This window comes from Anolis carolinensis, chromosome 4 (genome assembly GCF_035594765.1).
Source record: "Anolis carolinensis isolate JA03-04 chromosome 4, rAnoCar3.1.pri, whole genome shotgun sequence".
Lineage (NCBI taxonomy): Eukaryota > Metazoa > Chordata > Lepidosauria > Squamata > Dactyloidae > Anolis > Anolis carolinensis.
The window spans coordinates 44657373-44682784 of NC_085844.1; the positions used below are offsets into that span (position 1 = coordinate 44657373).

At 39.7% G+C, this 25412-nt stretch overlaps 1 protein-coding gene across 8 annotated transcripts in view; it reads right to left on the reverse strand.

Annotated features, from left to right (window-relative positions):
* The window catches only part of chd7 (chromodomain helicase DNA binding protein 7), a 148348-nt gene extending 124128 nt beyond the window's left edge, over nt 1–24220 (reverse strand). For 3 of the 8 annotated variants that reach the window (XM_062980343.1, XM_008108500.3, XM_008108495.3), the window contains exons 1-2: nt 23728–24219; nt 20832–20932 (exon numbers count right to left, since the gene is read on the reverse strand). The gene's annotated coding sequence lies outside the window, so the exon portion shown is untranslated. Of the gene's footprint in view, nt 1–20831; nt 20933–21973; nt 22061–22223; nt 22374–22528; nt 22651–23727 lie in introns of those variants that run through there. The other 5 variants (XM_062980342.1, XM_062980341.1, XM_008108498.3 and 2 more) reach the window with 4 other exon arrangements.
* Nucleotides 24221–25412: the final 1192 nt, after the last annotated feature.

Here is a 25412-nt window from a genome sequence, read left to right on the forward strand (position 1 = left end):
ATGTTTTGGTGCTTAATTTGTAAAATCTTAATGTAATTTGATGTTTAATAGGCTTTTCCTTAATCCCTCCTTATTATCCAACATTTTCGCTTATCCAACACTTTTATTTTTCAGTGATTGGTTTGGGGGGGGGGGGCAAAATTCTGTTCGCCTACACTTGAAAAATACCCAGGGCCGGCCCTGATGGAAGCAGTATTAGTGTAATAGACATTTGAGAGCAACCACCAAGAGCAGCATCTCCATCCTTTGTCCCCATCCAATATTCCTCTGATGTGCGATGACCAGGAAACCGGCTTCACCTGAAAAATCTTAAAACTATGTAGGGCATTACAGAACATAACTAATAGTTATAATACTGTGTCCAGAGTTGTGACTAATAGGCAATGAAGCTTTTATGATGACAAACTCCCTCTAACCAATCTTGGTTAATAATTTAGGACCAGAATTTTGGAGCACCTTAAGGGTCCAAATCCCTTTTTAGATATGGCTAAACATATCTCTTACAACAGAAGCAGTTTGCACACTAGCTTTATCTGTACAAATATAATCTCGGACACTATCAAAACGTAAATTAAAAGAACATCCAGGTTCAAAGTTGAAGTACATTCAAACTGTAAATTCAGTGTTCAAAAGGAGTGGAACCATATCTAGCAAAGGTTGAATGTACATTTCCTGTTCTACCTTTAACTAATGAAAACCTCTGTGTAGTCTGGATTAATCTTAAATTTGTTAACCATAACCTGTGCTATGACTCAGACACTAATGTACAACTAGAACAGTTTGCCTGAATGTAGATGGAAAGAAGAGAAAAAGAATTAAATGCCATAATGTCTGTGACACTAAACCCCTATATTCCAAACAAATTTTCCCAACAGTCTCAACTTATAAGTTAAGTAGCATTAAGGACAAGGTGGAACCTAGAAAGAAACAACAGGTCAATAGCTGCTCCCAGCACCACCCTTTGACATTCTTCTAACGAGGAAGGCAGGAACCTTCATAAATACTGCATACATGTATGCATTCTTACACAATTCAAAAGCAAGCATAGGTCTGTATATATAGAGCATTTGAAAAACCTTTTTACCTAGCTGAAATTTCCAATGAAAAAAAAGCATATTTCAGCTCTTAAAGGTTGTTTTAAAAAGTTCGATATTGTCCTTCTTAGTCCTATGTTCTCCAGCAGCACTAGGAAGAGGCAGAAACCTACAAGAGCCTGCTCTGCTTGGTTGCAGAAACAGCCCAGAAGGTTAGTTTGACACTCAACATTCCTGCTTGCCTACCTTCTGGGCTAATAGGAACTTCTGCTCTGGACCAACTCAGCCTTCAGCTCCCGGCTGAAGAGAGCAGTGGGGGGGGGGGGGGGGAGAGGCTTTGCCTGTCTTTTGGGCTGCAGAGTGTATGTTTGGGGGGGGGGGGTTCTCTCTGAGGTTGCTGGAGTGTGACTCATTTGCTGACATAGTTTTGCTGTTGGTTCTCCTGGATCTCTCAGCGGCTTTCGATACCAGCAGCCTTTGACCATGGTATGATTCTGGGTCTTCTCCCTGGGATGGGACTGGGAGACACTGTCTTACAATGGCTCTAATCCTTCCTGGAGGGCCATACCCAGAAGGTGGTGCTGGGGGACTCCTGTTCAAACCCCTGGCTGTTGTCCTGTGGAAACTTCAGGGTTCCATTTTGTCCCCCATGCTGTTCAACATATACATGAAACCGCTGGGAGAGGTCATCCGGGGTTTTGGAATTTGGTGCCACCTATATGAAGATGACACCCAACTCTACTATGCCTTTCCACCTAATGCCAAGAAAGCTGTTCTGACCCTAAACCAGTGCCTGTTATCAGTAATGGACTGGATGAGAGCAAACAAGTCAGACAAGCCAGAAGTGCTCCTGGTCAGTCAGAAGGCAGACACGTTAATAGGGATCTAGCCTGTTCTGGATGGGGTCACACTCCTCCTGAAGACACAGGTCCGCAGTTTGAGGATCCTCCCAGACTCGGCATTGAACTTTTGCACAATTAAAACATTCCTTGATAAGCCAGATCTGACCACGGTGGTACATGCCTTAATTATATCCCATCTAGATTACTGTAACACACTCTACGTGGGGCTGCCTCTGAAGAATGCTCTGAAACTTTAGCTGGTCCAAAGAGTTACAGCCAGGTTGTTAAGTGGGGCTAGCTGCAGGGAGTGCACAATCCCCCATTTGCAGCAGCTCTACTGGCTGCCAGTCAGTTACCAGGTACAATTCAAATTGCTGGTTATGGCCTTTAAAGCCCTAGACAGTTTAGGTCCAGGCTATCTGGCTGACCGCATCCCCTTGTATGAACTTGCCCGGGCCCTGAGATCTTCAGGAGAGGGCTTTCTCTCGGTCCCATCTCCATCTCAAGCTCGGTGGTGGGAATGAGCGAGCGACTCTTCTCGGTGGCTACCCCTCAACTCTGGAATTCCTTGCTTAGGGAAGCCAAAATGGCCCTCACCCTGCTGTCCCTCCGGTGGCAGGCTAAAATCTTTTTATTCAAACAGGCCTTTAAAGATGAAGGTGTTTAAGGTCTAGTCAAGGGATGTTATAGTTTTTAACTTTGAATATGTTTGATGGATTTTAACTGAATGTTTTAATACAGTTTGTGTTTAATTCTGTTTTAATGTTTGTATATTTGCATATTTAAAATTGGATACCAAACTTTGAGTTCCCGTTGGGGAGAAAAAGTGGGGCATAAATAAATAAATAAATAAAATAACAACAGCATCCTTTTTTCTAGAAATATTCAAAACACTGATTTAGGTTGTCCCAATTTGAATACATTCATCCTGATATTGACATATCTGTTGGTGTTGTACACTTTATTGTTGTTTCCAACTTACAGTGAAGCTAAGGTTAAATTATCATAGAATTTTCTTAGCAAGACTTGTTCCCCAGGGGGGTTGCCTTTGCTTGGATTTCCATGTTTGAGCAGGGATCCAAACCCTGATTTCCATAGTTACAATCCAATGTTCAAGCCACAACACCAAGCTAGCTCCTACATATTACCTATTTTGACCATTTTGGGTCATTTTCCGTTGTCCATACTCATTGAAAATTCATGTTCACAAACGTTACTCTTAGAATGCAATTGGAACGTTTCCTGAATCATTTATCCAAAATGATTATATTCTTTCATTAGCTAGAAATACCATAGAAATGGTATTTCAGTTCAATGTGCTGATATTAAAGCCAAGATAGCTATGACCTGCTCATTCTAGTGTAAGTAAACAGGCATGCAAAAGTAACACGATCTAACTTGTGCACACGTTTTCTTCAGTAAAGATATGATTCCAGTCAGAATACCAATGACAACAGTTTTAATCATTTTCCCATTAAAAAAACCGATTTTGTCAGATCTCTTTTCATTTAGATAACCCTGTGAAAATAAAAGAAGAGGGCCTCATTCCCCAGAGTTTAGAATTCATGACAAATTTTGTGTAGTGGTAACAAAAATTAGAATGTTTCAAATACTGAACATTATCAAAAGGGTTAACTATGCTCCTCAATATAGTGACTCCTTTGAAAACAAATATATGAGGAGATAACCAAAACCATACAAGAAAGAAAGAATAAGTTACAATTTTGAAAATTACAAAGACACTTGTCCCCTATAACTTCTTTGTATACAGTAAGTACAATGCTAAAAGGCCTGCCAACTGATGCTTTTGGATGACCATATTATTTTTTAATGTTGACTTCAAACTCATGTTGGCGGCAGGAGCTCTTCTATTAGCATTTATCACTAACTGATTATTTAACATAAAACCACACTGTTTCTTTTCTAGCAAACCCTAACTGTATTGACATAGTCAAAGCCTTCAATTCCACTAGTATTCTGCAGCCTATTTAATAAGTATTAGTTTTTATATGTAGCAAGTAAGATTTGAACACTTTCACTGTAGTTTACATATTCAAATAATGGTTTTAGGCTGGATGCCAATGCAAATACCATAATTTGACATTAGGTTACACAAAACAATTAGGATTTTTAGAAAAGTTTCAAAATGTTTATCATTTTAACATCAAACCTATTGAACTGACTCAAAGGAACACTTCCTAACTATACTTTTTACATTTTCTTAGTAACGTCACTTGATAAGTTTAAACTAAATATGTGAACTAACTTAATTTAAACTGTTCTCAGCAGATAGTAAGTTCTATCTAAAGTGCTGGATAAACCCTAACCATGCATGTATATACAGACACATATGTGCAACATGTAACTAATACATATTGACAAAAAGGATATCGCTTTTAGCCTAGATTCACAGTTTTCACTTACATGAGAGTTTATTCCATCATACCATATACTTACTGTAAAGCTAAAACCTTTTTCATTTTGAAGCCACAAATCAAAATAGCAACATACTACTTGGTTCAAGTGACTTCCAAGGAAAATGTGAGGAAGATTTCCATTTTCTAAATTGATCAGATGGTGCTTAAAAATGAATGACTTCTTCATTTGCTTCAAGTGTGCAAAAGCTGATTGAAACGCTTAGTATAGTAAGAGAGAATTTGCTAACAAATTTGAAGCTTCAGAATATGTTAAATTTCACAGAACAAGAGTATCATTTTAAAATGTATATACTTTGCAGACAATAACATCTCAAAAGTATTTTAGCTATCTTAGATCCTTATTATAGGGTAATACTTTGTTATTTTCCATAATGAAAAATACCCAAGACTTATTCCACTAAGAAATATAATGTTCTAATAGGTTATATCATCGTACAATATGACCACATGTCATCTCAGGTATCAGTTCCAAAACTGCAATGGATTTAGGAGTCAAATACAATATAGCATTATGATCCTTGCATTAAATGTATGTAAAATGTTTACCTTTAACTTGACTACTATATTAATGTTATTTAAGTATACACTGCCAATTCTGTTATTCTGCAGAATTGTGACTACATAATATAACAAATGTTAAATCAACACTGAAAAACATGTAAACTGGAAAACTATTTTAAACTAGACCATGAGAACACAAGGATATCGTCACTTCTTTTTCAGAAGAAAGTTTTCCAACTCACAGAGTAGTATTTTCATTTTATATTCCTGAATTGCACAACAATGTCACCATGTAAGTCAAAACTCAGTTGTATACCTAATAGGAAATCCATGGTTGAGGAATAAAGGATGCTATCTTATTTCAAGTCAAACCACTTACATCCACTGAGCTCAATATTGTCTATACTAGTGCTTACCAAGTGAAATGTTTTCTCTAATGTCCTAGTACTCATTTTCTTTCTTTCTTGGAAACTCTATGCCAACTGGCAGTTGATTACTTGGGAATTGACATTGATCCAGAGATTATCATATTTGAGTAGTACAGGTATACACTTAAAACTAGCAGTAGTTGTACAGGGTTTCAGAAACAAATCCTCCCAAGCCTTACCTGAAGATGCCAAGGATTGCACTTAGAAAACTGCTCAAACCATAGTTAGCTGTAACAAACCCAAAGTTGTCCAAATTGGGGCACCTGCAAGAAATGCTAGGCTGCTCTACATCACAAAGACTGTAAAATTAAAGTCAGGGTACTGTAAAATTGAAAATTTGTAAGCTACTCTCGAAGGCTTTTTGAAAGAAAGGTTGGGAATAAATACTCTAAAATCAATAAAGAGAAGTTTTAAGCTTCCTCTACTTCACATATGTCAGAGGAGAAAGGGGCAGAAGAAGACTGCAAACCCAATGCTCATCACAGATGTGTTTACAAGAGAAAATTGCAATTTTTGTTAGGGTAGGTTCTAATCAGATTTTAGTTTGAAGAAAGGAGCCAACTGCTTCAAGATGCTTCATAAACAAGCTTCCAAAGAGCACTTTATTCTATTCTAAATTGTCATCATTTAAGACCTAATACATTCACCCGATACAGAATCCAGTATGCATGCTGAACATAATCCTTACATATGGACACAAATTAACTGTTACCTAGGTATGTCCAATATTATAGCCATTGTCCATATCAAGATTATCTTATGCCCAAAGAAAGGGGCATATGCATTCCTGTTACCAAGCTATCTTGCTTAGAAGATAAACAACTGCTCAACGCATGTCAGAACTATGTGTTGTCAAAGGCTTTCATGGCCGGAATCACTGGGTTGCTGTGAGTTTTCCAGGCTGTATGACCATGTTCCAGAAGCATTCTTTCCTGATGTCTCACCTGCAGCTATGGCAGACATCCTCAGAGATTGTGAGGTATATTGGCAACTGAGGTATGTTGAAAACTGATCTCACAATCCAACATACCTCATAACCTCTGAGGATGCCTGCTATAGATGCAGGTGAAATGTCAGGAAAGAATGCTTCTGGAACATGGCCATACAGCTCAGAAAACTCACAGCAACCCTATGTCAGAACTGTCAGGCAAAGGATCTTCACAACTTCAGACTGAAACCTCGACCAGATTTAGCTTTTGTCCCTTTTTATTATTTCACTAAATAAAGGTATAACCTAAACACTTCCATTAGCATCTACAACTGATTATATTTTATCATACATTTGAATTTTCAAACCAGGGGACACATAAGCAAACTAATGATTACTTAAAGATGACCCAAAAGTAAAACTTAAATAGCAATTTAAGCTCCTTTCCTGGACTATCAAAAATGAGAAAAGGGAATTGTGACTTTATTTAATCCTGAGTAAGGACCCAAATTCCAGCTACACACTCTTACTCTTGAAATCAAGTTCTCAAATCCGAACTGAGCTTTTACCATTGTGTGTGTTTTAAATTTAAACCTTCAAAAACCACTTCTGACAATGCAAGCAGTTTTCTACTTTTTACTAGCCTTTGCTCTCAGCCTTTGTACAACACTCATTATGATCATTTATGAGAACCTTTGCACAAAAATAAGATTGTAGGGGGGCACACATTCACGTGTTTTTCCTTCACAGCACAAACCGAAGCCACATTTCCTCATCTGTCTTTAAACTGACCAGGCATACCTTTGTCATGTTTGAACTAAGTTTCAATTTGTCCATCCTCATTACAAATGTCAGATACCATTTTAGGGCCAAAATGGCTTCCTTAGATTTAGGTGGAAATGGGAAAACCGAGTTAGGTGTTACTACATATTGATGGTGCCAGACCCCAGAATTCCAGACAATCTCTCTCAGCAGTTTCAAGTATATGTTAAATTACATGGGGACAGAACTGAGCCCTGGGGGATTCCACTACTCAACAGGAAAAACAGGAATTTTCTAGCACTACCTTCTGGGTTTGCCCCTCCAGGAAGAATGAAGCCATTATAGAAATGTGCCTCCAAATCCACCCTAATAAGATAGTCCAGAAGGATACCATGGTTGATAGTATCAAGAGGCCAAAAGAGCTATCAAAAGTATCAGGGACACACTCCTATCTAATATCAGAATGGGTTATCCTCCAAGATGACTAAAGTTATCTTTTCCCAAGACCAGGCCTGAAGCCAGATTGAAAGGGATCTAGATTATTCATTTTATTCAGAAGTCCCTAAAACTGGAAGATCACCTCACTCCAGTACATTGCCCAAAAATGGAATGTTGGAGACTAGCAGATAATTATCAGAGACTGAGAGATCTCAAGACAGCTTAAGCAAACTGGAACTATGTCTTGCTTTAAAGATGTGCAGACCACTCCCTCTACTCACTCACGTCTATCGCCTTCTGGCTGTTTTAAATAAGCCAGAAAGGACAAGGATCTAACACACATACGATACTTCTTATAAGTCAGGGAATGCTATCTACATTCTTGGGTTGTATAAACAAAAAATTATCCATTAGACAAGTAATTTCAGCCAAAGTTATACACACTGGATTTGTATTTTTTTGCAGTGGGCTATCAAATGGTCTGGTTTGTCCTCCCATGTACCTTTATGCAAAAGACACCTGGTCTTTCTATACAGCTCTGTTGACCAGCTTAGATCCCTGGCTCCCAACATGGAGCACACACCCCACAGAAGGGCAATTTTGATTGGGAGGGCAATTAGAGAATGAGTTATTAATGGTGATTTATTTTACATTTCTTATGGCTCTAGGGGCCCTATACACAGTACAGTAGAGTCTCACTTATCCAACACTCTCTTATCCAACGTTCTGGATTATCCAACGTATTTTTGTAGTCAATGTTTTCAATATATCATGATATTTTGGTGCTAAATTTGTAAATACAGTAATTACTACATAGCATTACTGCGTATTGAACTACTTTTTCTGTCAAATTTGTTGTATAGCATGATGTTTTGGTGCTTAATTTGTAAAATCATAACCTAATTTGATGTTTAATAGGCTTTTCCTTAATCCCTCCTTATTATCCAACGTTCTGCCGGCTAGTTTATGTTGGATAAGTGAGACACTACTGTATATTGCGACATACACATTTTTAAAATTAAAATCAGAATGTACATGGCGGTCAGCTAGTGACAATGGTGAGGGAGAGGAAAGCCCACTATCAGAGAGAAGAGGTGAGAGCACAAAAAGTGAGGCAAATTTCATTCCAAACATTCCACTCTGTGTTTTTTTAATATAGCAAACTAGACATACACACAGTGTTCCCTCACTTATCGCGGGGGTTAGGATCCAGGACAACCCGCAATAAGTGAAAATCCGCAAAATAGGGACGCTATATATTTATACATTATTTTAGTAGTTATACACTATTTTAAGTCTTTATCAACCAATCGTGTTGATAAATCGCCTCCTTCTCCTTCCATTGCCGCTTGGGGTCCTTTTCTCTCCCTTTGGCTTCTCCTTCCTCCCTTCCTTAGGCTGTAAATTGTAATTTTTTATGATTTATAATATTATTTTAGAGTTTATTGAGAAACCGCAAAACAGCGAATCCACACAAGGCGAACCGCAAAGTAGTGAGAACACTATATCTTTTTGTTCTGCATATGAATGTCAGGTAACGGGATATTCTCGTGTATTCTCACCAAATACACACGATGAAGTTGGACACTAAAGATACCCTGAATTTGATGCAAATTATTCAAATAAGTTGTACTTCAAATGTTACTACTGCCCACATTAATAGTTGTTCTATTTCATTACTTACGTTTATCAAGCAAAAGTGTTTTCATTAGCAAAAACTTTTTGTCAGGTTCAAGCATAGAAATTTCGCATTTTCCATTCTCACAAATTTTTCCAGGTATTTTGCTGGCTACTTAAAATACTTGCATCATTTCAAAGGGAAAAGAATCTTTCGAATAGATAATGCACATAGAAAGAACGTACATTGACACACATCATTAACCATCAACAAATGACATCGATAGCAATGTCAGAAAACCCACAATCTGAAGCTTCACTTTCTGTGTCTCTTTACTCTAGAAGAATACCAAATGTACCATTGAGGTGCTAACAACAAAAGCTTCCTCCATGTGAACAGAAGTTGTTTTTAAATAAGAACAATTATATGTAACTGGGGTCAGGGGAGGGGGGCGGCATCAGGATTTTAGAGATGCTTAGGTGGGGCATGGCCAAAAAACCACTAATGTAGGAACAATGGAAAAGAATTGAGAAGTTTTTGCTGCCTCACACAAACTTTAGCCTGCACACGATTGGTCTTGTTCTCAGTTTTCTGACAACGTTCCTCTAGTTCAGTGGTTCTCAACCTGGGGTCCCCAGATGTTTCTGGCCTTCAACTCCCAGAAATCCTAACAGCTGGTAAATTGGCTGGGATTTCTGGGAGTTGTAGGTCAAAAACGTCTGGGAACTCCAGGTTGAGAACCACTGCTCTAGTTGCTATCTCACTTCTTTCTCACCACCTGCTCTCGGGAAAACCATGCTTACTTTCCTGATCTCACCTCCTGCTCTCGGGAAAACCATGCTTACTTTCCTGACCATTTCTCTATACAAAAGGCCAATCAAGATTTCAACAGAATCACCTGTCAAGGTAGTAGGGAATTCTACAAGAGTCATCAGGAATCCATCTGGACTCACAAGCTTCCAGAGGCAGACCATGTATTAAACTTGTGTCCTTCACTTGTTTTCTGTTTTGTGTATTTGAATATGTATTTTATAGAAATACGTTTAAATATGTATCGTTTACATAAACACATTTTAATATGTGTACTTGTGGTATTTTTACAATGTTTATGTGTTTTAATTATTCTGTACCCCACCTTGAGTCATGTGGAGAGGCAGGTAAGAAATACAATTCTAATTGTCGTTATTGTGTTAACAGCCTCCACCCCTGCAAAAAGTTCTCAGTTCCAGTAAATCTAAATTCTACCAACCAATCAACTGTCCATGATAACAGAACTATAGACAGATCTTCTATCCCAGATCACCATCACCCAAACTCAGTATGGAAAACAAGGTCTACAGTTTGCTCAGCTACCTGAGTAGGCCTAGTTTCTAACTGGAACAGATTAACCATTTTCATGGCAAACATGAAGTCCTGAGCCACTCCCTACAGGGTAGTCTCAGCATTGATGTTGACTTCCCCCAGCACTATTAGCCAAAGTGGTGTCAACCCACTATTCAGGTTCAGACTGGTGAGCAGCAGAATGGGTAGTACATAAACGGAATCCCAGCCACACAGCTTCACATAAGCACCCACTCAAACTCAGAAAGTAATGTGATAGAGCATCTGATTGGAGGGATAAATCCTGATAGATTACCACAACTCCACCATCCAACCCTCCATATTTCCCCTGTTCCTACATAGAGAACACCAGTGGATAAAGCTAAGAGAAGGTTAAACCACCTCACACTGGAGTTTCTGTGATACACACCAGATCAGCCATACACATCCAGGATCAAGTCCTGAGTGGCAGGGTTTTACCATGCACCAGCCACGCATTGTGTCATACATCTTGCCCCCCTTCCCCTCCAAAAAATATCATCAACTTGTAACAACACTTTAAAGGTACACCCCACACTTTAAAGCCAGCAGAAACAACATCAGATTCAACTATAGTCATAGTTAATGTGCTTCATATAAATGCAATATAACATAAGGGAAAATCATCTTATCAATGACTGAGGGCATTCCCCACAAAACCATTATAGTGAATGCTGTACCAGTTTGAAGAAAATCACTTAGATTTCTGCACAGATATACAACGCAATTTCCCTCCCAGAATAGATCAAATTTCGAATGGCCTGCAAATTTAGCATCAAAACATTTTCTACCATAGTAAAATCATGTAAGTAAGACTGGAAATTTTAAAATCCCCATAGAATTTGTTCTAATGAAGATTCTTCAAAGGCTGTAGAAAGGACACTGAAATAGTACTTTAGAATTGTGGGTTAACACTATCTGGGATACAAGTTTCTGAAAGTTCAGTACAGTACCAGAGCAGGTGTTATTTTACTGGGGGGGGGGGGGGGGGTTTGAGATTATTAACAATTACTCTCTATGTTGCCTGACTGGATCAAGAATCATACTTGGATCAATTGTTCTCCTGGAGGTATTCCTTCTTCCTTTCTTCTCTTTCTGGCTTGGTATATAAGCTTTTACAGCTTAGGTCTCAAGCCCAGGTCACATAGACTTTTGGACAGAAGTACAGGCTCCTAATGTCTTTGACCAACCAGGTATTTCAACTTCTTCTAGTGCTCTTTCCCACATATCTAAAACTACCAATATCCTTTTACACACATACCATCTTTCTGTCTGATCATGTGCCTAAGTCTAAAGTAACCTATGAAGGTTAAACATATCATTACAAAGGAAGGAAAAATGGAAGTTTTACCTATATTTTTCAACAATCGACCCCTATTTTCAAAATAAAAGTAACTGGAAAGAAGAAAAGACTGGGGAATGATTTCTAAGTTCCAGAGATACTCTGCTGAAGCTGCGCAGGCTGGAACTATTAAAAATCCACTTCTGGAGTTCATAAACAAAAACTGATAACCTCAAAGAACTATCAGGATAATGCAAGTTGACCCAACATGACACTATTTATACTCTTACAGTTAGCTCCATAATGAACCTAGTTCTGTCTAGTTTTTACATACAGTATTTACCATAATAACTAATAATATGAAACCTGGATACCAATGGCACCAACATTCATCATGCCCTCATGCAGTGTTGTAGTTATAGCTACAGAGGACAACTCCAAACATAGAACCATGTGCACAACCCCATTCCTGAAAGCCATCTTTCTTCACATTGCTCTCTCTCTCGATCAGGATATATGTGTGTGTGTGTGTGTGTGTGTGTGTGTGTGTGTGTGTATATATATATATATATATATATATATATATATATATATATATACATACATATATATACACACCCTGTTTTCCCCAAAATAAGACATCCCCTGAAAATAAGACCTAGTAGAGGTTTTGCTGCATTGCTAAATATAAGGTCTCCCCTGAAAGTAAGACCTATCAAAGCTTTTGTTTGGAAGCATGCCTGCCAATGTACGTACCATGAATTGTTGTACATGGAAATAATGGTAGTAACAAGAAATTCTTGATAGGATTCAATTTGTCTGGTTATGCTGGTTTGTGATGACTACTACTGTACAGTATATAATAAATGCTCTTGTTTTGTGAATTCTTCTTCATGGAAAAATAAGACATCCCCTGAAAATAAGACCTAGTGCATCTTTGGGAGCAAAAATTAATATAAGAAATTGTCTTATTTTCAGTGAAACAGTATACGTGTGTGTGTGTGTGTGTGTGAAGGCTTTCCCACTATTTAAAACAGGATAGTGTATTATCAATATAGGTCATTTACCAAACAGCAAGGAACTTGAGCTTCCCTCACGTTATATTATTAATTTGTAGTAATGACACACTAAACTTATACAGAAATCTCAAATTCAAGTTTGAAAAAAACCTTTTTCAGTTTGCCAGTTTTCTGTATTCTCCTCCGTGATTTAACTGAAGTGCATATTGAACTACTTTTTCTGTCAAATTTGTTGTATAACATGATGTTTTGGTGCTTAATTTGTAAAATCATAACCTACTTTGATGTTTAATAGGCTTTTCCTTAATCCCTCCTTATTATCCAAGATATTCGCTTATCCAAGCTTCTGCTGGCCCGTTTAGCTTGGATAAGTGAGACTCTACTGTACTTGCTCAATGTTGCAGCCCAGTTTCTACACTAGGTCCTGCCTGATCTTTGAAGCTAAGCAGGGTCAGCTCTGGACTGAAGGCCACCAACAAATACCAAATGATATAGCCTATATTTCAGAAGAAAGAACTAGGAGCAACACCTCTTACTGAACAAAATCTATAAAATTAATGGGTTCACCATAAATCAATAGGCAACATACACAATCAAGATTGTTTTAATGAGTTTTAAATAGAGTTTTAAATGTCATTTAAACGTATTTTTATCTTTGCATTATATTTAATTGGTTTTTATTTGTTCATTGTCTTAGAAGTCCCCTTTTTTTCCTTTAGGACTTATCCACCATATATGGTAAAATGTTCTTTCTTTTTGATGACATTTCCAATAAACATTTCAAATTTTAGTTCCATCTTTGCTAATCGTTCTGGTGTCATGTACCATCTTTACATCATCTTGTACAAATTTGCTCTCAATCCAGAACATATTGTGAATTTAATCTTTGTTTTCTACATCTGTTCCCATTTGTCTAGGTAGATATTATGACCCACATTCTTTGACCATTGAATCAAACAACCTTCGATTAGATGTACTGGGAGGTCTTTTTCTCCCTCTCACCACTTTCACAGGTATACCTAGTACAGTGGTTCTCAACAACTCCCACAAATCACAGACAGTTTACCAGCTGTTAAAGTTTCTGGGAGTTGAAGGCCAAAACACCTGGCAGGTTGAGAACCACTGATCTAGTAGGAGGACATTCTCGGTGGCTGCTCCAAGGCTTTGGAAGTCCTTTAACAAAGAGACAGCACTGTCAGCTTTCTTACTATCTTTCTGCAGATAAAATGCCTTTTTATTCAAGCCAGCCTTTGAGATTTGGTACAGGGGTGAGGGAAACAGGGTTTCAATATTATTAGTTTGTTATTATTGTTGTTATTAAATTGTTTATGTCTGTGATTAATCCTTACTTTTTCATACTTTAATTTCATTTTGGATTTTGTATACTACTGTTTTATAACTGTTTGTTTTAGTTGCTACCTTGACTCCCAAAGTGAGGAGGGATATAAATATTATAATAAAATCAATAATTCCAGGAAATATTTTAAATGGACAGAGGAGAGAATCAAGTCATGTCTAACAATTCAGATACAAAATCAGATTCTACATACAGTGAATATAAGTAATCAGAAGCCAATCACGAATAAGTTCAGTGAGACTCAACTCCGGGTAAAGGACTGCAAGCCAGGTGACTTAGCCTTGTAAAGTAACAAGGCAGTAAAACAGGGTAGTCTAGTAGCAAGCCCAATTCCAGGCAAATACCTATTAATTATACAGAAACAACCCATATGTAGTTTATTAAAAACATATGTTATTAAAACTGTAGATGCTGAAACTGAATAGAATGGAACATACTTTTCATGTTCAGGACCTACAGACCATTATTTATTTAAAGTATATATGTATCCTCTCAGTCCACGAGGACTTCTAAGACAATGAACAAATAAAAACTAATAAAAACAATATAAAGAAAAAATATACTTAAAAAACATTACAAACCTTTTTAAATCTCTTTAAAACAATCTAAAAACAATCCCAGAACCCAGGTTTGACAATTCCAAACACAGATTACCATGCAGAACTGTACTGTTTTGGCTGTTCCCATGGAAGCTTTAAAAAAAACCTAGGGCCAGCCTAGTTTCCTTAGGTAGATAGTTCCATAGTTAAGATGCTGCTACAGAAAAGCCCTATTACATGTAGCCACCTCCATAACTTCATAAGATGTTCAGACATGCAACAGGGCTTCCTCCAAAGATTTTAAATTACTGGCAGGCTCAAGTAAGAGAAGACAGATTTTCCAATCTCTTGACCCCCCATGGCATTAAGGGATTTGCAGGTCAACACTGGCACCTTGAATGGACCTCCAAAGCAAATTGGAAACCAGTGTAGTTCTTACAGGACTGGTGTTATATGGTTTCTAAACTGCACACTTGGCACCAAGTTGCCTACTACATTTTGAACTAATTCCAATTTTCAAGCATTTTCAAGGGCAGTCTCACATGAAACGCATTGCAGTAATCTGAGTGTTATCGATGGATGATCCACTAAATCTGCCCTCCACAAGAAAGGGTGTAGCTGGTACACCAGCTGAAGATGGACAAAAGGGTTCCTGGTCCCTATGCAACCTGATTTTCCAGGAGCAGCACTGGGTCCAAGACCACCCCAAGTTATAACACAGATCTTGCAGAAAGAGAGCAGCTCCATCTAGAACAACCTGTGATCCCAATCCTACTAAGCAGCATCACTTCTATCGTGTATGGATTAGGTCTATTCATTCGCTTCTAGTCATCGATTCAGTACTACCAGACTCTTTGGCATCAGTTATAAGGGATAGATAGACCTTGGTATCATCAGCATACCAATGACATTTACCCACAAAGCCCCAGGTGACCTCTCTGGGAACATTCAACCAAGAATGACTAGAACCACTGGAAATCAATACTTCCAAGTCCCATATCAGCCCGATACCATGATCAATGCTATCAATCATCACTAAAAGATCAAGTTTATGTCATCTATCAAGATGGGCAAGGCTGTGTGACCCATAACCAGGCTTGAAACCTATTTGGAATAGATGTATGTAGTCCACTAAATACAGGTAAGTCTGGAGCTGTGTAGTTACTCTTTCTCTAGGACCTTACTTGGAAAGAAGATATTAGAAACTCTCTTTTTTCCAAATAGTTACCGATTTGCCCACTAGGCTTCTGGGTACAGCAGCAGGCAAGATCTGATGGAGAGAGAGAAGGAGCCACAATGATCTACCAAGAGTTAATTCCTCTATCGAGATACCCTGCCCAACAATCTCCAAGATTTAAGCCCATATATCTGGAAATAGGGCAATGAGACGGGATGCCTAATGTCCACTTGTCTCACTGCCAGTTGCAGAAACTGATTTTGGAAGTGGTTTTTATCTCCTCCAAATTTACTGTGTTGAAGGATTTTAAAATATATGCTGAGATGTCCTCATCATAGCCTTAAATAGCAGCCATGGGCCTGTCTCAAATTATACAAAAGTCAATTTAGACAGAATTAGCAGAAGAAACATTATTCAAAGCAAAGCTGATACATGCAGAAATTTTGGGGTTCAATCCCTGCCATTTTCAGTTACAAAAATCAGGATCTTGAAGCTGAACAAGGTCAGTCTTAGTTAATACTAGGACCGGAGACCATCAACCAAAAAACAGATACTGTAGGCTATATACTGTATTTCAGAGGAAGGAACTGGAAAAAACCACCTCCGAGTATTCTTTGTCTTTAAAACCATATGAAATTAATGGGTTCACCAAAAGTGGCTAGACAGCTTGAAGGCACATACACATATCCATTGATATGAAAGCCATCTGTCAGAGAACATGAGAACTGATGCTAGTCAGGGAAATATTTGGCTAGACAGACTGACTTGCTATAAGGCAATATCCCATGCCTCCCTAAGTTTATAAATGAACAACTCAAAGACTTCTAGTAGGCAAGTACATTTAGAGCAAATGATGAAGCAACTTGCACATCGCCACTATCCCCACTATTATTTCCGAACAGATATAGAAGCCTAAATTCAACTCCTAATCTCAACTAGGGCAGACACACTAAATCAGTTGTCGTATTGTTAAGTCAAAACTTTTTTTCAGTCGCCTTCATTGAGTGAGTCTACTTTAGTTGTGACTAGCAATTCAATTTAGGACAGAAAGCTCTCACAGGAACCCAACATAATTATGCTGCACACTGGATACAGCCTGATGTCTAAGACTTTTAAAAGGGGTCAAAAGCTTTAAAACAATTGACTTTAACATGCCATTTCCTACCATTATTTTTTAAAGAATCAGCATGACAATAACATTGAAAACTAAGAATTAATAAGCTTATGTATACTTAAGAACAAGCTTTAACAGATTTATTATTTTTCAGTCCCTTAGAACACATTCCAACTTACTGAGTCCTTAATTTAGGAAACTAGAAGCCACTGTTTCCTTAAAGAATGGATGCCCTTCATCTAAATAAACTGCTGATCAATGAAAAAACTATTATATTTCTATTTTGCAGCTTTATTTTGAATTGGAAGTTTCCTAGTCAGCAGCGTGCTTAGAAAAAATAATGGGAGAAAAAAATCTGTTGAATTTAATAGCATAAAAAGGATAGTGCTATATATTTCTCATATCATAAATCATCATCAGGTTGCTTCTGACATGAAAAAAAAATAGTTAAAGCCCACTAACTTCCTATGAATGGATTTATGTGATTAGGAAAAGGATGCAGACTTAACTAGATTTAATTCTGTTAGTGAGTACTAAACTAGCATAACACAACAAAGTCTTGTTTGATCAACCAGTAGATTGTGTATTTTTTCTATATGATTTTCTAAATGTGGGAAGCAGGCTTGGAACATTCATGCAAATTTCTCCATAATACTACTACACAGAATTAGAGGCCTATTCTTGACACACACAGTTCATACGGTATACTTTCCTACTCAAAAGTCATTGTGTGATTCCTAGAAGGGACCATAGTAAATAACAAAAGTTTGTGTGTACTATCAGCCCTGTCTTTTATCTGAATGTGAAGATATCTTCACTGAACTTCAGAAGTACTGAGCACATCTGAGGCCTACTATCACTTCAGAAGAGAGGGCCTTGTATATCTCCACATTGAATAGAAAGATCGGACTTGTTTCTGCCACACTGATTTCAAAAATTCTGAAAGCAGAGTGATATCTTTTTGATTTTGAAGTTTCTAAAACTTCATATGCAATGAGGTCCAAAATACCCTACCTAAAGGCACAAGATTCTGTCTGATCTTGAAGGCTAAGCGAGTCAGCGGTGGTTAGTACCTGGATGGGAATACAGTAGAGTCTCACTTATCCAGCATAAAGAGGCCGGTAGAACGTTGGATAAGCAAATATATTGGATAATAAGGAGGGATTAAGGAAAAGCCTATTAAACATCAAATTAGATTATGATTTTACAAATTAAGCACCAAAACATCATGTTATACAACAAATTTGACAGAAAAAGTAGTTCAATACGCAGTAATGCTATGTAGTAATTACTGTATTTACAAATTTAGCACAAAATATCATGATATATTGAAAACATTGACTAAAAAAATGCATTGGATAATCCAGAACGTTGGATAAGCGAGTGTTGGATAAGTGAGACTCTACTGTACTAGATACTGTGGGCTATATTTCAGAGGAAGATATTTGTAAACCACTTCTGTGTAGTACTTGCCTAAGAAAACCCTATTCATGGGATTGCTGTAAGTCAACAGGCAACTTAAAAGAACATACACACAAGACTTCATGTGAGTTCAGGAAAATATCCAGCTCTTCTCTGAACATTCAAACAAACCGTGGCCAGCATTTCACATCCATGCCATGCTTGTTGGGAGTATAGTTGTTTCCCTAACATAATAAAGCTGATGTGTATTCCTCAAGTCTAGAATCTCCTGCTGAACCAGGACTCTCAAAGTCCCATGTTTAAAGAGAAATCTTATTTACATATTTGCTATGTAAAAATGTGGGTGTGTCAATGGAAAGTATTTCCTGATCAACTGTAATACCACATGAAAAATGTGAACCTTGTTTCCATAATTAAGGCCCCATCTATACTGCCATATAATCCAGTTTCAGAATGCTGATTAACTGCATTGAACTGGATTATATGGAAGTGTAGACTCATATAATCCAGTTTAATCGGCATTATACAAGTCTACACTGACCATTATATAATGCAGTTCAAACTGCATTATATCACAGTTTAGACGAGGCCTAACTTTAAATTACCATGAAAGTTGAAGTTTTCTATGAAGCAAAAATGTTGAACACATACTTTATTATTCTACATTTTTCCTATCTTCCTAAAGACCCACTGCCAAATTAACACAGGACTACTTTAAATATTTCCAAGTCCACACTGACTTTTAAGGTTTTTTCAAAGATATAACTATTACCAGACATCCAAAATTTGGGCACATCACTGCACTGAGAAGCATGATATTCTTTCTCGCATTATGCGATGTTTAATAAATGCTGACCACATCAAAGGATTAACAAAGCTGTAGAGGAAACTAAACCACTCCTCCCCACTTTAAAACATGGTGAACGAAACAGTATCTCTCCTTGATATTCTCCAATATCGCACTACATCTTTAAAAAACATGCAATGCCTCCCAACATATGGCAAAATCCACTTTCTCCAGAGCCAGATCTCCCAGCATATAAAAACTGCACTCACCTGTGCACACCTGTGGACTCTACATGTATCTTATTTTTTAATACAAAGTCTAGGAAATCAAAACTGGATTCAGCTAACCAATATTGGTATACCCAATTAAAACATGAACAGTTATTACATCCCATTTTCATCTATATTATTCTACTTGCCTAACAAAATTCTAGTGCAAAATAAAGCAGCTCATGGGGTTGTTGGTTTATTTCGTTCAAAGAAAGATGTCAATCACAATTTCCTTATGTATATGGATGAAATCTGACATTAATTTTGAACTTAACACAATTATTAAGTTAAATTGCTGCAATAAAATAGCTACCAGTAATCAATATAACTTCCCTGGATGCTTACAAAATATTACAGGCTATGAAATTGAAAAGAATATTGTAATTGACGCATTTCAGCAAAGGATTCCTTCCACTCAATAATGACAGTATTCAATCCACATAGCATGAAAAATATTACTATGTATACCAATAAGTTGTATATATATAGATCTTACATGAGCTCAATGTTTGAAACCAGAACATATTATCATAAGTTGTCTTTTGATATTCTTCAAGATCACAATGAATTTAGGAAATTTGCCACCACAAACTAATTTGCTGTTTTTGCAAATTCAGAATTGTAAAGCAACCGTTTTCCCCAGTTACTGTTTAAAACAAATCTGTTGATCCAAAATTACTTTCTATGTATTTCAGATTTAAGGACTTTTATTTCTTACAACAAATCATCATGTGTATTCCTGCTGTAATTCAAACTTACTTGATTAAAAATATAGCAGAGACATTTGGGACATCAAATACTATTTGATTAAAGTTATTTTGACGTGAGAAAAACATAGAAATATATGTAAAAGTTTCTTTAAAATAATTTTCAATGTATTTTGATGTGCTAACAGAATTTAGGACAATTTCTGATGTGATAACAGAAAATAATGGTATTCTAAATTAGTATTACTCAATAAATACAGGGAGAAAACTTTTACAGTTATTTAGTTTTAATTGTATGGACATAAATGGATCACCTGTTTCAGACTTCACATATAGAGATGTCCTTCACTTCAAAAAATAGCATGTGTTTATATTGGACTACACTGTCCTATACAGAGAAGGGCAAGACCTTTCAGCTCTTTTGAGATCATGAAGATATCCAGCCACTGTTTATTAGCATGTGTTTTTCATAAACCAATGCAACATTTATAAGAACGTTTTGTTGAAAACTTTTGTACTTTGAATGGAAGTTGCTTTCTTGATGCAGTGCAAGGAGAATTCTCAAAAGGACTCTAAGTATCCAGCCACATTTAGCCTTCAGCCCTTTTATTATCATTATCAATGAATGGGGCCCCAGTCAAATTAAGCTGCCATTTTAGGTTAAACACTGAATAGCCTCTGTTGTGAAACAACAAAACAAGAACACTCCAAGTAACAGACACAGCAGTCTAACTGGAAAAAATATGAATTTCAACTTCTATAAAGAATAATTAGCAACTGTGCTATTTAACAAAAAAGTATAATACTCACACATCACTGCAAACTAACTGGACTTATTATTGGGATAAATCGGTTAGCCATGCTGCTGGGGAGTCACTTAAGACAATTTGGCCTCCGTTAGAATGGATGATCTGTGAGAAAATAGAAATATTTTTGTTCAACGTTTGATAATCTCTGAGGAAATAAGAAGTATTTTGCTCAACTTTTGATGATCAGTGAGAAAATAAGAAATATTTTGATCAACTTTTGATGATCAGTGAGAAAATAAGAAATATTTTGTCCAACTTTTGACTATCAGTGAGAAAATAAATATTTTGCTCAACTTTTGATGATCAGTGACAAAACAAGAAATATTTCATCCAACTTTTGACTATCAGTGACAAAATAAGAAATATTTTGCTCAACTTTTGATGATCAGTGAGAAAATGAGAAATATTTTGTACATTTTTTGATGTTTTGCTTATTGTGTATATTCTCCGAGACACACAAGCACATTTCCTTGAGGTGAAACAGTGCAGGGTTAGAGCACTCCAAAAATAATATATTAAAGAAGCACATTTCTCATTGGGGGAGGGGACGAGATGCTTACATTGAAAACTTAAATTTTTTTGAAAAGCAAACTGAAAATCTATTAAGAATTTGGTATTCCAAAAAGCTCGCCATTCATTTTGTTTTTGTTTAAAAATAAACACATAGCTCGACGTGGAAAATCACAGCAAACAAAAACAAAGGCAAAGTCGAACGAGTTGCTGGCCCATTGCATCTCACAATCCCTAGCTGGCCATTCAAAAGGAAACTCCCCAGGCATTGCTACTTTTCTTTTGTCCATTGTCCGTTTAGAAACTACTTTCCACCGAGGCGAGCGAGAGCGATATTCAAAGTGTGCTCTTGAGAAACGCAACCCATTTCATTTGCTGCCTAAGCAAAGCGCCCTAGATCCTCAACGCGACCCCTCCCCCGTTGGTCCCAGTGCGAGAGGGGTGTCCCCTTAGGAAAGGTGATCAGGGAAAGGGGAAAACCATGAAGGCAAGATAATGATGGCTGCTCTTTCTTTCTCCCTCCGTGCGACCCCCACCCCACCCCCCTTTTCCCGCTTCCCACTTCCACCCGAGACTGAATCAGCACCGACCTCAAGGAGAAACCCAATAGCCCGGGCCAACCAACTAACCAACCTTGTTCCTTCCCCCGCATGAATCAAACCTACAGCCCAACGCGCTCGCTCCCTGACCGACCGCCTGGCCTCAAACCACCTTTTCCGCTCACCCTCAAAATGGCCTTGGTTTCGGGAAGGGAGGGGGCAGGAGGGGAGGAGGAAGGGGGAGAAAACTACGGCCACCAGGGAGAGAAAGAGAGAGAGAGAGGGAAGAGGGAAGGGTCCGAGGGGTTAAGTCTCTATTATGTTGCTGGTGGGGGAGCTGCTACCAGTCAGTCCGGCGCTTCTCCTCTTCTTGTTCTTCTTCCTTCCCTTTCACCGCCCCCGAACCCCTTATTTCCCCCCTTTCTCCAACCATGGCCACCCCGGGCTTTCTTCTTTGGGCTGTTGGGAAACAGTCGGGAGTGGTTTCTTTGGGGGGAGACGAGAGACAAGAGAAAGAGAAGCGGCTCCCGTTTGGCTCCCCCCTCCGGGACCCGCCTCCTCCTCCTCCTTCCAGTGGAGACAAATAACCCCGGCGCAACCTCGTGCCTCTCCTCCTCCTCCCCCTCACCACCACCACCACCATCATCACCTCCATTTCCTCCAGCTCTCCCTGCCTTCCTCTGGGCTTTTCCCCCCCACTCTCTCTCTGTGTCTCTTCCGGAGCCCCCCGGGTCAGGGCCAGCACGAGGCAGGTTACCGGGAGGAATGGAGAGGAAGAGGGAGGAGAGAGGAGAAGAGAGGAGGCACTTTGTTAGCCCTGGCTGCTGGTGGAGCCTCCTCCCCCACTCCCCGTCCCTGTTTATCATCATAATAAAACTTTATTTCTAGGCCCCTTCCACACAGATGAATAAAAAGCCCACGTTTTCTGCTCTGTACTGGAATACAGGGCAGTGTGGACCCAAGATAACCCAGTTCAAAGCAGATATTGTGGGATTTTTTTCCTGGCTGGGTTATTTATTATGTGGCTGCACTCTCTCCCCTTGAAAGGGATCCAGGGCCCTTCCGCACAGCCCTATAACCCAGAATATCCCCACATTATCTGCTTTGAACTGGAATATATGGCAGTGTGGACTCGGATAACCCAGTTCAAAGCAAATATTGTGGGATTTTTTTCCTGGCTGGGTTATTATATGGCTGTGTGGAAGGAGAACTGCCCTCTCTCCCTTTGAAAGGCACTCGGGGCCTTTCAAGGCAGGATATCCCAAAATATCAGGTTTGAACTGCGTGATCTGAGTTCACACTGCCATATAACCCAGTTCAAAGCAGCTGTGTGGAAGGCGCCTCAGACACACAAAAAGGCCAACGTTCAGTGCCTCAAAGGAGTACAAACACATAAAACAGCACAAGATAACGCACAGTAACAATAGTGTTTACTCCCTCCCCTCCACCGCTCTCTTTCTCTCTCTCTCTTCCGAAGACTTTGGCCCAACTTTTCTTTTTAATCACCCCTCGAAACTTGCGCTCGAGGAAAGGAAGAGATCAGGACGAAGAGGAGGTGGAGGAGGAGGAAAAGCGCTCTCTCTGTCTCGCTTTCTCTCTCCAGTGCCTCGCTTTTCGTCCCGGAAAGTGTATAAAGGAGGGGGGGCTTTGAGAGAGAGATGCACATGGAGCGCGGAGGAGCCCCGAAGCGCTCGCTCTTCCTCCCTCCCTCCCTCTGCCGCGTGTGAGAGAGAGAAGGGGGAGGGCACCGGCAATGCCTGCCTTGCCTTTCTCCTTCCTTCTTTCCTTCCTCCCCGGCGGCTCCTTGGGGTCACCCTTTCTCCCTCTCTCCTTCCCCTTCTCACTCACCGGGTCAGGACGGGGCGTCGAGGTCCTCGGGAACAGCCCGGAAGAGAGGCAGGAAGAGGGCGCCGCTCTTCACAAAACAAGCCCGGGAGTTTCTTGGTTTCTTTCTTTCTCTTTCTTCGGCCGGTCGAGCCGCCGGCAAAGGGAAGGCGGCGTTGGGCGGCAGCAACAACAACAACAACCACAAAAAAAAAAAAAAAAGCACAGCCCAGGGTCAGCGAGGGTCTCCTCCTCCTCCGCCGCCGGGTCCCGGGTCCTGGCGTCGCTCCCTTTGTGTTAATAATAATCTTTCTCTCTCACTCGATTCAAGTTTAATCCGATAGTTCCCGAGCGAGGAGCCGAGCGGCACACACACACACACACTCAAATACACATACGAAGCCGCCAACCAACCAGCCCGAGCGGCTCGTTCGCTCCGTGCCTCTAACTCTGCCTCGGCTGGCTTGATAGCTGCTACCGCCCCCTGCCTGTCCTCCCGACGCCGCTCTCCCCGTCTCCCTCCCTCCTGAGGGTGCGCGCGCACATACACGCGCTCTCTCCCTGTCTCCCTCCCTCCTGAGGGCGCGCGCGCACATACACGCGCTCTCTCCCTGTCTCCCTCCCTCCTGCGCGCGCGCACTCTCACTCTCCGTCTCCCTCCTGAGGGCGCGCGCGTATATACACATATAAACACGCACGCGCTCTCTCTCGCTCTCTCTCTCTCCGCGAAGCCACGCCCCGCCGGGTTCGACGTCACTCACCCACCGGCATAATTTATGCCAGAGAGAATCCTGTCCCTCCTCAAAAAAAAAAAAAAAAAAAAGGAGGAAAAAAGGGAAGGAGGGAAGAAGGGAGGTAGGTCAGGTCACTAACCTCCTCCCCTCCCCCTCTTCTTGGTCCTTCCCAGCGGCCTTCTTTAGGAAACTCCTCCCTTGTTTCCTTAGGAAAAGAGGAGGAGGAGGAGGAGGAGGAAGGGCGCCTCAGAGAGAGAGTGTGTATAGGATGGATGGATGGATGGATGGGGGGAAGGGACATCCAATGTTGACAGAAGCGCTCAGACAAGTTGACACCCCCTCTCCCTCCTTCCCTCAGGAAGGGGAAACAGGGCGAGGGGGAAGAGGAGGAGGAGGAGACTAAAGGGGATTGGGGGGGGGGTGTAATGTCCAGCAGGGAGAGGCATCCCCACATAGATGGCCGGAGAGGAGGCGAATGGTCCGAGGGAGGGAAGGAAGGAGGAGGCGTCGCTTTCCCCCTCATGGCCTGTAAGCCGCTGGCCGCGCAGAGGCACAAAAAGAGCGCTCACTCTCCGGCCACGGCTTCCTCTCAGGGAAAGATTTAAAAAGTTCTCCTGAAACTCCAGAGGAATAATAGACTTGCCGAATTAGGAGGGGAAAGGGGACACCTGCGTGTGTTTCCCTTGTAAAGAGGTCCTGGAGACACACAAAAGGGGTTGACACGTATCCTGTGGCTGGTATGTGGAATGGTGGCTGCATTCACGACGAAAAGCACGCCCCTCGCACAAAGGATTTCGAAGGATTTCATGGCCAGAATCACTGGGTTGCTGTGAGTTTTCCGGGCTGTATGGCCATGTTCCATAATAATAATAATAATAACAATAACATAATATTTATTCTTAATACAGTAGAGTCTCACTTATCCAACATAAACGGGCCGGCAAAACGTTGGATAATAAGGAGGGATTAAGGAAA